Genomic DNA, 15,420 nt, shown 5'->3' on the forward strand with positions numbered 1-15,420 from the left:
TCAAGAAGAGCACAGAGTGGCTTCTGGTGATGGTAATATTCTGCTTCTTGACCTTGGCAGAGGGCATATGAGTGTTTATTTTATTATTGCTCTTAAATCATACAAATGCTTTCTGTACCCATTTGCATGTAAGTTATACTTTATAATTTAGCAAAAGCCACTATAGGTGGGTCAGTAACTTTCCTCAGATTTAAAATCAACTTAATTTGATAGTGATGCAGGTAATTTTGTTTTTTAATTTCAGACCCCCCATTTCTACTCTCTAGGTTCCTACTTCTTTATGCCTTTTTAGTTTTCTGTATTCTGCTGGATTGAATCAAATATTTAGAACTGTTTAACTATAACTACTCACAGTTAACCGAATTCATCCTGCTGGCTTATTTTTCTAAGAGGGGTGGCTTATATTTCTTGTAAATGAAACAATCTCAGGTTCTGAATTCTGACTTGTAAACTCATGATAAACTTAATAGTATGTGGGAAAAATGGAAAATAGTATTTTGGGTGTTTCCTCCTTAAAAAACCCTTCAAAATATTAAAATACTCTAACACTGTACATTGTACAAAATGGAAAACATTTTTTATAGCATCCCACCTACATAGTATAATTTAAGAGACATGCTTTATAGCATATTTCAAATACAGGCTGTCATCTTAAATATAGATCCTTTATTTTGTTCCTTTAATACTGGTTAAATATTGGGAAATTTGAAAATAAAACTTGAACTTCCTGTGGCAGGCAGAAAAACAACCTCAGCTTTGTGAAGCTTGTGGAAAGCCAGTACTAGAATAAATGTTCCAGAAAAAATCTATGTGTTGGGTCAAATGCTGTTTAAATGTATGTTGTGAACAGACATTATTCTTGGTTATTTACTGTAGATTTTGAGTGTAATTTCTCAATATTATGTAAGCATTGGTTTAGCCACAGTACTAAAAGGAAATAGTATTAAATTTTCTGTTTAATACGATTAAAGTTGGACATTAATGACATCCTAAGTCTTAGGATTTGTAAGAGTACATGAGTTTAAAACATCCTGCCTACTAGGTTTGCTTGGAATTTGCTACTCTGTTGTAACAACTAAAAAGCTGAACAGGCTGAAAAAATCAACAACTCTTTTTTTTTTCTTTAAAAAGCAATAACAGCTTTATTGTGATACAATTTATATACCATAAAATTCACCTTTTTAAAGTGTGTATTTCAAAAGCTTTGAGAATATTCATAGAATTGTACAACCATCACCACAATCAACTGTAGAATATTTTCATCAGCCCCAAAGGAACCGTTACTCTTGAGTAGTCATTTCTCACTCCCTGACATGCTCCTTCTCTGGAAACCAATGATCTACTTTCCGTTTCTATGGATTTGCCTATTTGAAAATTGCATACACATGGATCATACAATATATGGTCATTTTTTTTACTTCAATCAGTTATCTTAGCTTTCTAAAAAAACTTTTTATTAAATTTATTGGGGTGATATTAGTTAATAACATTATATAGGTTTCAAGTATACAATTTTATAATACAGCATGTATATATTGCATTGTGTGTTTACCACCCAAAGTCAACTTCTCTTCCATCACCATATATTTGACCTCCTTTACTCTTTACTACCTTTTTTCCATTCCCTTTCCCTCTGATAACCACAATACAATTGTTGGTATTCATGAGTTTTTGTTTGTTCATTTGTTACTTTCAGTTTTATATCCCACATATGAATGAAATCATAATAAGGTTCTGTACTTTTTCTGACTTATTTTGCTTAGCATAACATTCTCAAGATCCATCCATGTTGTCACAAAGGGTAGTATTTCATCTTTTCTTATGGCCGAGTAGTAAGTATTCCATTATATGTATGTGCTGCATCTTCTTTATCTAATCATCTATTCAATGACATTTTAGTTGTTTCCATGTCTGGGCCACTGTAAATAATGCTGCAGTGAACATAGGGGTATACATATCTTTACTAATAAAACACAACTCTTCTTAATCTGCAAGAGAAGGGAGGAAACAGAGCAAACCATAGCCTCCAAAACTGAAAAGGCAGACAGTGCATACAGGGAGCCCGGTCTTGGGAGCCAGGGCTGGGGTAGGAAAGCCAGAGCTGTAAATAATGAGTGGCTGGAGGCTTAGTGTAGACAACTTTGAGGAATAAATCTCCAGGGGGCCCCAGTCATTGTGGGGAAGGTGGGGACCATATTTTGTGAGATTTATCTGTAGGAACTCAGCTGGGCTCTTCCAGCAAATATTGGACAAAAATTCTTTGGTGCCCCCAGCAGGAAGAGGTGAAAAGGAGCCATTTTAAAATACAGAACACTTTTTTTTTTTTAAAGCAAGAGGAAACTGATTAACCACAGCCTAACTCACTGGGATGTCATCAAAGCTTACCTGACCTGGGGAAGAAGAACACTCAACTATAGCCCACCCTAGCCTTCCTGTACCACCAAAGGGAGGAGAAAACAGCTGAGGAACCCTTGTGAAGTCCAGAAGCACAGGCTCCCTGAAAGACTGAGACCTAATCATAGGACTGTAAGATGCTTCCCCTCCCCCCACACCTCACCATCACATTATCAAGCAATTCCTTTTACCCAGTGAATGCATCACGTCTGGTTATCAAGCAAAAAACGACGCGGCATGCTAGTGGACCCTAGGCACTGGCGAGGGGCTAATGCAGGGTCTCGGAGACAGAGGAGACATGAAGTCGAGCCTTAGCCATGGACTGACGGGACCACGGCTGGCAGGATGCCATGTCTTTTGGTCTGTATAATGAATGCATCTTTTACTGAGTTAGCTCCAAAAAAGGCTTAGATCATCATAGATGGAGCATTGTCTCTACTGTATGCATAGCCTTCATTCGTCATTGCTCTTATTTTCATGATGAAGAGGAGAATCAGAACACAGCTCTTTTACAGGAACAATATAATTTTGAATAGTTGATATAGGTAATCTCAAACCAGACATTTTAAGTGTTCCTGTTTCATTCAATAATCTTGTGTTACTTAGGTTGGGTACCTCTCTTTACATAAGGCTGCAAGCCTGTACAATTTTTGTTTGAAATTTGGCGAGTGAGCAAGAACTTGTGGTTTGTTAATCTCCATGCCCATGATCAATAGCATCGCCCTCAGAAATGTGCTAATTCCTGATGCATATCTGTTCAGCTTGATGGAGCTCAGGGCTGGGCTAGTGTTATGACAGACAGCTGAATTGGATGGGTTCTGTGGCAGGCAGAATTCTAAGATGATCTCCAACCCCTGAGTGTGGGAGGGAGCTGTCAATATGGTGGGTTATCAGCATTGGCCAGTGTGGCTCACTTGGTTGGAGCCTTTTGGGGTATGGTCGTTCTGTACACCAAAAGGTTGTGGGTTCGACCCCCAGTTAGGGCACATACCTAGGTATCGGGTTCAATTCCCATTTGGGACGTAAATGGGAGACAATTGATCAATGTTTCTCCCTTTTTCTTCCCCTTCCTCTGCCTCTAAAATCAATAAGCATTTTTTTAAAAAATTAAAATACTATATGATAAGTCATCACTTTCCTGACTAGATTATGCTACATGACACAGTGGCTTTAAAAAGGGGAGAAATTCTGGGTGACCTGACCCAATCCGATGAGCCCTTAAAAGAAATGAGGCTCTTTCTGGAGAGAGGGATTGCGAGTCCAGGGGATCTGAAGCATGAGAGGGATTGAACCTGACAAAGATTCTCTGTTGTTGGTTTTGAATATTTGGGGCCATGTGACGAGGAGGATGTACAGCTTCTAGGAGCTGAGTGTGTTTCTCAGCTGACCATCAGCGACAAAATGGGGACTTCGGTGTTACAACGTCAAGGAACTGAATTCTGCCACAACCACATCACCTTGGAAGAAAACCTGAGCTGTAGGTGAAGGTGCAGCTGGCCAAGACCTCATTCAGCCCCCGCGAAAATCTGAGATTCCTTCCATGCTGGACCTGGACTTCTGACTACAGAACTCTGAGCTAATAAATGGGGGGTGTTTTAAGCCACTAACTCTGTGGTTGGTTGTTATGCAATGTGAAAAATAACATAAACAGAGCCACTTTAAAATGGAGTTAGAGCTGTCATCCCAGACTAATTGCCTTGCAGGTCTTAGCCCTCAAACCTCTGGAATGTTAAAATTGGGCAAAATAACCTTTGGACTGAGCCTCAGCAGCCCTGTATCCACAACAACTCTTTGAAAAAATAGCAAGAAAGCAGACATCCTGACTATGGATTGAAAGTTAGAGACATTCTTTAGAATTAGCATTGCTATGTTAGCTTATTTGCACCAATAGAAATTTCTTCTGTCTATTCATGTAATTGTTCCCCTTCCCTTTCTCATCGGTACCCCGTGCCTTCACCCCTGAATCAGAACACTGTTTGGACTTTTGCCTGAATCAATGCTTCCTGAATAACTTTTTGGATCTCAAATAAAAGCTGGTTGCCTCTCACTTTGGCTTTTTTTTTTTTTTTTTTTTTTTTTTAGGTTAACAATAGCAACAGAAACTAAAGCAGATTCTAAATTTGAAATTGGCCTGGGTTTCAGAAAAGCCAATATATCATATTTGCACAACTACAATCCAATAATTATCATGGAAACTGAGAGGAAGCCAGCTCTCTCCTGACTGCCCCTCTGTCACCGAGGAGTGGCCTGACCTCTCCGGATGTCAGCTTCCTCAGCCACAGGCGAAGCAGTTAGGTAAGATCCTTCTGGTTTCTCTAGCTCAAACATTCTGTAATTCTTTTCTGGACACTTCTACCTATAACGGACAAAATGTTGTTGCTAAAAGAGCAATTCCATCTTCTGCGTGCAGTATTGTGGGGGAGGGAGGGGGTGCCATTACTGGAAATAACGCTGTAGGGCCTGCTGAAGACAGGGCTCTGTCTTTCCATCCCCACTTCCGGGCTGACCCACCTGTGCTGCGTTCCTGAGAAAACAGCAGGTTCCACATTCTGAACAGACATTAAACCTTTACAGACACCTTGGCCCTTGTTGAAGGATTTATTAATATGTCTTTTTAAATTGAATTTATTGGGGTAATATTGGTTAATTAAATTATATAGGTTTCAGGCGTACAATTTCATAATCTATCATCTGTACACTGTAAGTCTTTTGAGAGTTAAATGTGGCTTGTTTAGGTGAACCATCTCAAGTAGAATCATCCTTACATTATTTTATTCAAAACAAAACAAGCAAGGGCAAGCTGCGCAAAACGAGGAAACAAAAACAGTTCAGATGATCCATCCGCAGTATATTACCTCTGCTTTATGGCAGACCAAATGTACAGTTTATTTCCAGTTTAAGAGTGTTTGCTGCTACCCTGGGCATAAACACGTGTGAGATGCTTCTCACACCAACTCAGTGCCAAGAAAGAATAGTGATGCCATGACTATTGTATTGCTTTAAAAGTCAGGCTTCCTGACAGTCAAAAAACTGGTTTTGTTCTGCAACGTAAGGATATTAATGACTCATTGTATATAGTGATTCCAGTTTTCCTGTAAAGGAATGAAATGCTCAATGGTAATATCTCTATACCCACCTCACTGTGATATGAGGCTTCTATTAACACAACAATCTGAAGAAGGGTCTTAGTGTTTTTGTTTCTCTTATTTTTGAAGACTAAGGGAATTTTTTTCTCATTTAAATTATAGAACTAATTCAGGTTCATTGTAGAGATATTAACAATGCAGACACACACACACACGCACGCACACACGCACGCACGCACGCATCCCCTAATTAGCACTCTTCCATGTGTACTTGCACAGCCCTGGGAGCGAGTGCCTCCTCAAGCGGTGCACCCTGGGTGCCTCACTCATCAGCCCTAGCCCTGACCTACTGCAATGCATGTGTCATAAAGAAAAATTTCTGTGGGTCAAGAAAGTTTGCAAAGACATTGCTGTAGACCAGTGTTTCTCACACTTAAACGTACACGAGTCACCTATGTATCTTGATAAATTACAGATTCCGTTTCAGCGGGTCTGGGATTGGGTCCGAGATTCTGCATTTCTAACAATGCTGCTGATTCCCAGACTGCACACTGAGGAAATTAACAGGCCCTTAGAGGATTCTGCTATATGCTGTAGTATCCGAATCACTGTAGTTCTGTGAAAACACTGTTAGGCTTAACTCCCAGAGTTACTGATTTAGTGGGTTTTGGAAGGGCCTAGGAATCTGAATTTCTAATACATTCCTAGTTGGTAATGATGCCACTGGTCCAGGGATCCTGCTTTGAGAATCATCAGAGCGCAAACTAACTTTCCAGGCTGCAGTTCCCCCTTTGCTACCAGCCTCGCAAGATTCATTTTAATTTTTCGCAGCATCTTCATTAACTTAAAAGCATATTTTAAAATATTTTCCTCTCAAAATATTTTAAGATAGTTTGAGGTCAGATGATTTTGGGGTCTCTGATATTCCATATTGCTAGAAATTGAAATACGATTTTTTTTCTTTTTTCTTTTTTTTTGCTTGATGGCTGAGTGTTTGTCCCAATTCAATTCACTTTATTGAGGAGCTGCAGGGTTCATTTTTAATTTTTCTTGGTTAGGAAGCTAAACTGGAATATTTTAATTATACATAGACTGTCCTTTCTTTCCCTAATTTCAGTAGGTTTCAGGGAGAGAAGGAGCATATCATATGTACAGCTGTCACTTTTACCAGAAGCTTGTGGCTTAATTTCTAATTGGTCTTCTTAAAACCTAAAATTTTCTATTCAGCCTATCAAATACATAGTGGTCGTAAATGCATACTAAGTAAAATAGGGAAAACGTTCAGTGATTTTAAAAATTGCAGTGAATCTTTAGTTAAGATAAAGAACATTTTACAACTTGTCAATTACAGAAGTTAACCTAAGACAGCAGTTTGACATTTACAGGCCTATCAATATATTAATATTATTGATATATTGATCAGTAAGAGACAACACTGGAGTTCAGTCGCTCTCCTTCTCTCTGACGCTGGTGCCCGTCTCAGAGACTGAGGCCTTGCAGATGTTCAATAAATGTGTAGCAAAAGACGTGGAGTATCTTGTTAAATTGCAGATTCCATTTCAGTAGGTCTGGGATTGGGTCTGATATTCTCCATTGCTAACAATGCTGCTGATTCCCAGGCTACACACTGGGCTCAACTCCCAGAGTTACTGATTTAGTGGGTTTTGGAACAGCTTAATGAATGAACTATGAATGACACAGCAGTGCTGGCAACTACAATAAAAAAATTAAGGTGAAAAGTAGCATTACTTTTATTCACTTGCATTCCTTTATGTTTTCCTGAGTGTGAATCCTTTGAGGGTCGCATTATTGGGAATTGTTCATAATCCTCAGAGTGTCCTGTCCGTGGTTGCACGAGGAGATGAAATATGTTTACTTACACCTCCATTGCCCGGAAGTCTATTTCTCTCTCTCTTTAGCTTTTAGTTTCTTCCTATACTTTTTGCCCCAACAACTGTCTTCTTATTTTTTCGTTATTACAAACCCGAATTATTTTGATATAAATTATTTTGGCTCATGAGCACATTCACTTACAAGGTTTCTACTATAACGTATTTCATTTAACTCTTAACTTCGTAAAATATCTTACAGTCTCATGGGTGTGGGGAAAGGAGAAGAGATTTTATTAAAATGTTATGAGTTTGCCCAGGAATTTGGGGTCAGAGTCAGCCAATAGTAGTAATCACATACTCATACACACTTGCTTCACCTAGCCTTTCAAGAGGCAGGTTGATGGTTGCCAAAGGGGAAGGTGGGTGACTGGGAATAAAAAGAAAAAAAGAAAGGGTCAAAGCATCCAAGTTACTATTCAACAAATATGATTGGAGTACTTATTATTTACTAAAAAAAAAAAAAAGATCCTAAGGAAAAAAAGGTCTGTGTGTCTGTTTTTGTGCCAGTACTATATGGTTTTGATAGCTTTATAATATAGTTTGAAATCAGGAATTGTGATGCCTCCAGCTTTGTTCTTCCTTCTCAGGATTGCTTTTTGCTATTTAGGGAGGTGGGGTTTTTTTGTTTGTTTGTTTTTTTGTGGTTCATACAAATTTTAGAATTGTTTTCTATTTCTGTGAAAAAAGTGCCATTGGGATTTTGATAGGGATTGCATTGAATCTATAAATTGCTTTGGATAGTATGCATATTTTAACAACATTAATTCTTCTAATTCATGAGCACAGAATAGCTTTCTACTTATTTGAGTCTTCAATTTCTTTCATCACTGTCTTACAGTTTTCTGTGTATAGATCTTTCACCTACTTGGTTAAATTCCTAAATATTTTATTGTTTGTAATGATGCTATTGTATATGAGATTGTTTTTCTTCATTTCTTTTTCAGATTGTTTGTTGTTAGTGTATAGAAACACAACTGATTTTGTATGTTGATTTTTCATCTTGCAACTTTACTGAATTTATTTATTAGTTCTAACAGCTTTTTGGTGAAGACTTTAGAGTTAGGTTGGACTTACAAATGAGTTAGGTAGTTTCTTTCAGAGTTAGACACAACTCATTCATTGTGTTGGGTAGTTAACCTGCCCCTTTTTCTTAATTTTGAAACAACTTGTGAATGATAGAAAATTTTATTTCTCTATTCCTGGAGTATTAGTTGATATTCTCTCTTAAATGGCCTGGGCTACTGCCTTTATGGTATCAGGGTGGGAGAGGAGGTGTAGTTAATGAGTATGGTTAAAAATTCTTTCATAGTTATTGGGTTATTTTAACTAATTTTAATATTTATAATTTCTAATATCCAAAGTCCATCCTTTGCATGATATTTTCAAATTCATTGGTATAGCATTTTATATATTATCTTTAAACTTTCAGTCTCCTGTGTATTTACAGCTATTTTCCTATCAATATCAAGTTTTACCTTCTGTCACTTTTTCCTTATTTATAAATTTCCAAAGTTTTATTTTTTAAAAGTTATTCCTTTTGAAGAACTAGGGTTTATGTTATTGATCAAGTCTATTTTTGTGTGATTCTTATAGTTTTTGTTTTATTAATATCTGACATCTCTTGATTCCTTTATTCTATTTTCATTGGACTTCATTTTTTTTTTTTCAGTGTCTTGTAGTGAAATCTTGTTTATTAAATTTCAAGTCTTTATTTTGTGAGAAATTCACTTATGGCTTTAAATTGCCCGTTGCGTATAGCTCTGGCCCGCATACCTAGCAACAGGCCTCACCTGTTAAGGAGACGCCAGTTCACTTTGTGGGCCTGAGGCTGCTGTTCTTACAGGCCTGCTGGCAAGTTGGGCCCTGGGCCGGTGTTTTGGAACTTCACTGATATGAAACTTTCCCTGTGTGACAAGGGTAGCTCATTATACCTAAACTGTTTCTACAAACGAGTTGCTTTTTTGTGAAATATCTGCTTTCCCTCTGGGAGTCTGGAGTTTTGGAACATTCTAGGCAGAGGGTGCCTCTGTGACCAGCCCCCAGTGAAAACCTTGAGTGCTAAGTCTACAGGGGGCTTCCCTGGGCAGACACATCCCACACTATTGATGCATTTGTGTTGCTGAGAAAGAGTGTGCATTGTGTGACCCCTCATGGCAGAGAGAAGGCAGAAGGAAGCCTGCGCTAGGGTTCCCGCAGACTGTCTTTTTCCCTTATGCCCTGGCTGTGTATCCTTACTAGATGGCTGCAATAAATCTTAGCTCTGGGCACAGTTATAGGTTGAGTCCCATGAGTTCTTCTAGCCAGTCTCCAAATGTGGGGATGGTCTTGGGGATCCCCAGCAGATATGGTGATTTATTTCAAACTATTTTTAAGTGTTTATTCTTCCCTTTATACCAAGAATTATTTAGGAGTCTGTCCCAAACCTTCCTGATATTTGGATTTTCTGGCAATATGTTGATTTTTGATTCTCTTGCAGTATCATACATGATTATAGCTTATGAGAGATGAAGTTTTTGAAAATTTTTAAAAAGTTCAATTGTGTTCATTGCTCAATTCTCTGAATGTTTCACATATATATTTTAAAAGTATGTTTATTTGATGAATATTTTTAATTATGTACGTCTCCTTGTCTAAATTCTCTTCATGTCTATTTGATGAGGTTTCTTAATTACATTATTGAATTCCTCTTACCCTTGTTTGCTGTTAGGCTAATTTGTTGTTTAACAAAAAGTGTGCTGTGTCTCACAAATATTAAAGATGTTCCCATTTTAATACTTTTTGATATTTCTATTGATATTTCTATTGGCTTGCACTTATATAATTTTAATATACCTCATTCATAAAGGTTGCTACTGTTATATATTTTTAGGGGATTACTCCTCTTATCAGTATTATATATTGCTTTAGCCTCCTGTTTTGTCTGATAGTATTGCTATAAAATTATCAAGTTAATATTTTGGTGGGTATATTTTTAATATCTTTAATTTTTACAATTCTGTGTATTTTTTTCAGACTTGTCGCTGGCTAATAATAACAGGATTTTTTTTGACTCACCATGTCTTTTAATAGTTCTGATAAAATTGCTCATATTTATATATATATTGATAGACTCTGATCTATTCTTGCCACAGTTTTTTTCTGGTTTTGCCAACAATTTTTAAAGGCTTTCTTGCTTTCTGTTAGATTGTGTTTTCATTTTCCCCCTTCTGCTTTAATAGTTATACATTTATCTGTTTCTTTAGTGTTCAGATTGTGCACATTTTAGCTCACGTATAGAAACTTACACTTTCTTTTAAAAAAAGTCTAGAGTCAAATACACCTATATTCAACCCCTCCTCTCAACAAGACAAGAAATTTAGCATGCATTTGTTCCCTTTTATACTCTCTCCCTTCTCCAACTAACTCCCATGTTGACATCTTATGGAATCTTACTACCAGATTATTTATTTAACACACACACACACACACACACACACACACACACACACACCCCCGATTCCAATTTAGCAATATTTTTTATTCTTTGTTACCATGTTTCTTGCTCCTTACTTCCTAAGATTTATTTTTCTTCTTGCTGAAATGCGTCCTGCAGTAATTCTTTCAAAGTAGACAGATGGTAAACTTTCTGAGGTCTTACATATTTGAAAATACCCTTAATTTGTGAAAGAGGCTGAAAGGCTGAATTATTCCACTGATGGCAAGATTTGGGCCCCACCTCTTCCTCTTCACCAATCCTACTAAATACAAATTGACTAACAGCTGCTGAAACCTTAGCTCCAGTTTTGCCGACCCCAAATTTCACCCCGTGACTAATCTGGCCTAAGTTCCCCATACCAATGGGGATGGCAGTCCAGTCAGAACAGTGGACAATTTTCAGAAGACAGTGGAACTTGGACCTCCATCAATTTAACGTGTAAATTCTTTAGGCTGCTCTTAGCAGAACAGGTCCCTGGAGCTGTTTTGTTGTGATGGTTCTAGTAAAGGCTTAAGCTAACAGCTATTAGTTGGTTTTTCTTTCACAAAGTTATCCTCATTGTTAACTGAAAGTTTTCGCTAAATATAATTTTCCTTAAGAATTTTTAGACTTTGGTCCCTTATCTCATGGCACCCAGTGTTGTTGGTAAGGAGTCTGGGTTCTGCAGCGGTGAGTTCCCTATCCCGGGTCGCACCTTGTCCTGCAGCCTCCAGTGGTCGTCTGCCAGGTCCGTGACCTCCCGCTGTGGCTCCCAGTGTGCTGTCTTAGTTAGGGATCCCCATAATTTCTGGTCCACCAAAAGTCCTTACTCTGTTTTCTTTTTAAAAATAAATCCCAACATACTTATTAATTTCTTTAAAAATAAAACTTAAAATAATCTATAATGATTTGGTGTTAAAGGGGAGATTTTAGTATGTGTTCAAATTATTCTATTTGTTGGATGGGTCCGCATCCAACTATATTCCTGGGGAACAGCAGTGGGCATCCAGAGGAGGACTTTTATTTTTACTTGGTACATTTCTTTATTTGAATATTTTCTCGTTAGTTTTCTGTTGGTTCGGAAATAAGGGAAGTACATGGCGTGTTGGACATCTTCCGCTGCCACCTCCAAATGGACCCGTCAGCTTTCAGCACCTGCTCTGGGGCCCTGTCTGCGCTGCTGACTGTGTGGGCAGCAGCGGGCCCTCTGAGCCCTGTGTTTTCTGGTTGGCTCGCCCAGTGGGTAACACAGGCAGACGACCAGGCGGCAGTAGGAGAATGAGCTGGATGTTTATTCTGTGGCCTCCCCACCCTCTTCCTCCCACACATACGTGATTGTCCTGTGGTGGTTTTGATCCTACTGAAGGCAGCAGCTCCAGGTGGCCCTTTGCACACAGAGACCCTTACCTCATCTTTTTTTTTGAAAATTATTTTTCTATTACAGAAAACGTATGGTATTATACTAATCTCACGTGTACAACATAGTGATTAGCCGTGTCTATGCCTTACACCTCTTGTTCTCACCTTGCTCCTTCAGGGAGGGGAGCAGTGGCTCCTGAGGCTGCGTGCTCGGGGAACGACCACCTTTGCTGGCTTCTCTGGCCCCTACCCTCCTCTTCGTAATTGGTGCCTTTATTCAGTCCTCCTCAGGTGACTTGCTTGGAGTGTCATTTGTTTTTGTCCTGGGCCCTGACCAAAAAACCAAAGCCAAAACCAAACAAAAAACCCAAAGCAATAAAGTATTTGGGTAACTTAATTATATAGATTGGTCTGTTTGCCGTTTCATAACAGAATAAAATATTGAAGAGAGACTATAGGTGACGAAAACTTATTCTAGTTAAAGGAAATATGCCACAGAGGGAAAGTGATGGTAAACAGTTCATGAGCGCAGCCTCGGCGCTGGAGTTCCCCTGCCTCTCCCGGCCCAGGCCGTTGCTGGGTTTGGGCAGAGGGAACGCAGGTCTGGGTGAGGGCTCCCCGGTGTGGGTCCTTCGTGTCCCTGAGGGGTCCTGCGGCAGCGATTTACAGTATCGCAGAGAGGAAAGCGGGATGGGGGGGAGGTGAGGGGGACTGTCCAGTGTGCAAACGAACAGTACCAAGTGCTACCCTATTTGTAATGAAGCACTAGATTTCATCTGTGTGGCAGTGATTTAGAAACCACCTCCATGCTGCAGCTTCTTCAGTATGCCCGTAAGAAAACATTCAGTGGCGAAAATATAGTGCTGATTTTCTCACTGACATTTTGGTGAGTAGCTAACAAGGGCACCAGGTACCAATCGCTGAACACTTGCTGGTGCCAGGGCCTGTGTTCCAAGCTTTCCAGGCATCATGTCTCATGACCCCAGGCCGAGCTCCGCAGCAGATAACATCCACTGTGTATAGTAGTGTGTGACAGTAGTGATAAAGTGCTGTCATTGTCCAATTTTACTGATAAGGAAAATAAGGCAGGAAGGAGTTAGAGACTCACCCACCATCATGCCATGAAGTGACGGAGCTGGGATGCAGACCTGAGGAGTTTGACTCTGAACCCCACACTCTTACTCATTAAATTCTTCCTCCTTGTTATAATATCTGTACAGAAATATATATGCAAATAAATGCAGAAATATTGCTTTGTCCTTACCAACATATCACACATGTTGTTTCATGTCACCAAATACACCATGTCATTTTATTTTATTATTTATTTTTAAAGTTGATTTTAGAGAGAGAGGAGGGGAGGGAGAGAGAGAGGGAAACATTGATCAGTTGCCTCCCATACATGCCCTTACTGGGGATCAAAGCCACAGCCTCGGTATCTGCTCTGACCAGGAATCAAACCCACAGCCTTTTGGTGTGTTGGATGATGCTCCAACTAACTGAGCCACCTGGCCAGGGCACACCATGTCATTTTAAATGATGACATCATATTTAATTGTAGCAATAAGCCAGTTTGCTTAATCAATCTCATTGTTAGAGATATTAATTTACTTTGCTATATTCCCTTTATAATTCTTTTTTCTAATCTTGACTCCTCTCATACTATAATCTCTTACCACAATATTTCCTTGAGCTTCATATCCACATCTGTAAAGTGATGATGTTGATAATACTACTTCCCTCAATGAGTGATTATATATGTACAGTCATGTGCTGCTTAATAATGGGGATAGGTTCTGAGAAATGCGTTATTAGGCGATTTTGTTGTTGTTTGTGTAAGAGTGTACTTACACAAACATTGATAGTATACCCTGCTGCACACCTAGGCTATATGGTGAAGCCTATTGCTCCTCGGGTACAAACCTATATAGAATGTTACTGGGCAAAGCACCGTGAGATCAAATCAAGTACAAGAGAAAATGATGCAACCAACAGTCAAGGTACACTCAGTAGGTATGAGACAGCTGCTGGCATAACATGGTATAATATTTTACAGCAAATCTTTTTTTATAAGTAGAAATAGTGTGCTCTAAAATAAGGATAAAAAGTATAATATAGTACATACATAAACCAGTAGCATAGTTGTTTCTTATCATTATCAAGATCGTCCACTGTATGTAATTGGATGTGCTGCATTCTCATGTGACTGACAGTGCAGGTTCGCTTACACCGGCGGCACCACAAACACATGAATAATGCAGCGCAGTATGATGCTGTGGCAACTGAGATGTCACTAGGTGACAGGAGTTTTCTAGCTTCATTATAATTTTATGGGACCACCGTGGTTTATGCAGTCTGTTGTTGACCAACACATCATTATCCAGTGCATGACTATATAACGATAGCTATTATTATTGTGATTATCATATATCACAATTATTGTTATTGTTAAATAGAACATTTAACAGTACTGACGGGTGGACCTCAAGATAACTAATTTTCTCCATTTTGCTTATCATAATATAGTTTATAATATTTGAATGTATTGTATAAGGAAAGTGAACGTAGAGTTTTATTTGAAAACCAAGTTATTCATTCAAAGGTAGAAACGTTAAAATATTCTTTGGCTCTCCTGTCCCACAAATGATTATAACATTGATCAGCAAAAGTCACCTATCCAGGCTAAATTCATGAAGTTTTATTTTACCAAGCAACGCTTGTCCTGAATTGTTTTAATTACTTGTCAATATTTTACATTCTCTATGCGATCAGAAAGTGGTTCCAAGGACACTTACCAATTTTTCCCCGTAAATACACTAGAGTCTACCTCCGCTTGCTCTGTATTTATTCCTAATGCATATGTTTCTGCTGGAGAGTCTTACGGGTGTTAGAAATGCTGGAAAGGGGCTCTTGCCTTTGTTACGGGGGTGATACCATATTATCAGCTCCCGCATCTTTCTGTATGATCTTCTGATGACCTTTGTGACAATTTCATTTGGTGTCTTAATTCTAGTGAAATTCACACACTGATGTACTTACACCTTCGATCCATGCAGGATTGAAATGGTAGTGTGTGCTGACGTTTTATCCAACAAAGAAAACAATCAGTGAAATGCATCTTTAAAATAGATTATTACCCTATTTGTAAAAGGGAATCATAGGTATGTATAAACATAATTTAGCTGTTACTCTTTGGGTTCCAAAACATAATTGTTTTTTCTATGAATGATCTCAT

Source organism: Pteronotus mesoamericanus, unplaced genomic scaffold (genome assembly GCF_021234165.1).
Source record: "Pteronotus mesoamericanus isolate MK-2021 breed Mesoamerican mustached bat unplaced genomic scaffold, CSHL_Meso_final scaffold_85, whole genome shotgun sequence".
Lineage (NCBI taxonomy): Eukaryota > Metazoa > Chordata > Mammalia > Chiroptera > Mormoopidae > Pteronotus > Pteronotus mesoamericanus.